Source organism: Apteryx rowi, unplaced genomic scaffold (genome assembly GCF_003343035.1).
Source record: "Apteryx rowi isolate R43461 unplaced genomic scaffold, aptRow1 scaffold_43, whole genome shotgun sequence".
NCBI classification, from domain to species: domain Eukaryota; kingdom Metazoa; phylum Chordata; class Aves; order Apterygiformes; family Apterygidae; genus Apteryx; species Apteryx rowi.
The window spans coordinates 1893293-1895493 of NW_020450683.1; positions in this window are offsets into that span (position 1 = coordinate 1893293).

Here is a 2201-nt window from a genome sequence, read left to right on the forward strand (position 1 = left end):
CTGCAGCAGGGACAGCAGCAGCTGCAAAAGCGTGTTGGACTTGGTAGGGTCCAGTCCAGCCAACTGGTCCTTACAACCACTGAACGATGAGCAGACAGTAACACTTTCAGCTTGCATCAACCTAAACTGAAGATGGGCTGGGACCCAGAGCCGAGAACGGCTGCACACCCAGCTCCAGTCTCCAGGGCCCTCACTGCCCCTGTTCCTCATGGCACGGAGCAGCTGGCACGCTGCGTTTCTGGGTCTCAAGGGCCATCACCGACTCCGCATCCAACCTGGCATTTCCGATGGGAGTCAATTTGCAGTCAATGAACTTAAAAGATCCCTTGKGTAGCTGAGACCCAGAGCTGCCTTCAGAGGAACAGCTCTCAGTTTTCAGCCATGTCAGAGGAGAGCGGGGTGATAGTGTGAAATTAGATATAACCCTTGGCCGGACCACTTGCTTGCAGACTGCTTTTAAAGGAGGCTAGTGGTCAGCCCTGGCAATGGAGTCAGGATGCCTGGGCAGTATCCCCGGCCMCCGGAGCACATCTCTGTGCTCATCATCTTGTTTCTGCAAGTAGAAGGGGAGTCTACAGAAACCTAGCTGCAAAGTAATCCACAGTCTGCAAATGCTTGTGTAATGAGGGCCATACAATTAGGGGTTGCATCGCTAATTATTCATGCTCTGATCCCCTGGCAGGCCCTCCCAAAGCTGGTGCGGCTGAGTTGGGAGAGCACAAGCATGTTAAATGCTTGGCAGCCCTTTGCAGCCTCCACCCTAGGCCTGATTGCAGGCGCCGTCACCCTGCAGTACATCAGGAGCGATACCGGCCATGAGATGCTAAAACACCACAGTGAGGACAACCAGGATTAGTCCCCAGCTGTAAAACACTCTGAGGGCTTTGCATACAAATTGAGGTGTCTTTATTCCGCCTGCAGAGGCAGTCCCTGTTGCCCAGGACATRTTCCCCACTGAAACACAATCTTCTAACCCTCCCTCCCAGGGCTGATGCCTTTCTCTGGAGTTTGTTCTGCTTAGCCTGGTTGCAAGGCAGATCCGGACACATCACCAGCAGGTCCTGCCTCATCTTTGGTCCCCGACCTCCGGTTAGCACCTCAGACTGCCTTTGCCATCCGTTCAGCCCTGTTCTCACAGCTCTGTGGCTGCTTTGTCTCCTTACTCTAATTTACAGCCCCAAGGGCTGGCCAGACCCTTGGTATCTTGCCCATGCCAGCTCTCCTGCTGTTGTCGTGGCTCCATCCGTGTGGCACTGGAGTCGCGGCGTTTGCCAGAAGCGGCCTCACTCTCATTTCTCCCATTCCTGCTTTTGTGTCAAAATGGATGGACACACCTGTAGTGCTGGTGCGACACACTGCTGTACACCACAGCACAGGGTAAGGCACCATGACCGTTGGGTGCAAGCAACAGTTACCCAAGCGGACACCGCTCCGGGGAAAAAAAAGAGGTTTCCCAACAGCGGAAGGGCTCTGAGACGTTGTGCCAGTTGGCAATGTTTGCTGACTGAAGGGAAAAATTCAGAGTCTGCAGGTTTCTGGAGCTGGATTCGACGTGCCCCTGCATGGGGATGCAGTCCCCTGCCCCTCACGCAGCCTTCCCGTTCTGGATTGAACCTCTCGGGCTGTGCAAGGAACTGGCTTTAGACCCCGGCTGTTCCCCAGCCGCAGCTCAGAGCATGCTCTGCTCCAACGGGGAGCGAGGGAAACGCTGCAGAAACGCTGAACCGGGCAGCTGGGAAGGGGACAGCGGGGGACTGCCCTGGCCCGGCAGGCTGGCACGACCCACACTTCTCCCGTGACAGCTACCGCCACGCGCGGGGAGCTGCGCAGCCACCTTCCCTCCCGCTGCAGAGGGGCCGCGTGGTGGCTGCGGGTCCCACGTCCAGGCCTCGGAGACGGGGATGATGGAGAGAGGTGCTTGCGCCGCGCAAAGCTCTCAGCGTTTCAGATGTGCTCAGACGGGAACCACCCTGGAGCGGGATACGACGGCAGCTAAGAGCTGGGGCCGAGGGTCCCGGGAAAACGCGTGTGGCCGCTGCAAGGAGCGCGTTTAGAGGAGCGCAGCGTTTCGAGCAGCAAAGCTCCCGCAGCCATTAGCCCCGTTACAGCTGCAGATTGGAAACGGAGGGGACGGAAACGCCAAGCCCGGCGGCGGCGGCGGCGGCCCCGGGGCGGGTCCGGGCTCGGGCTCGGGCTCGGGC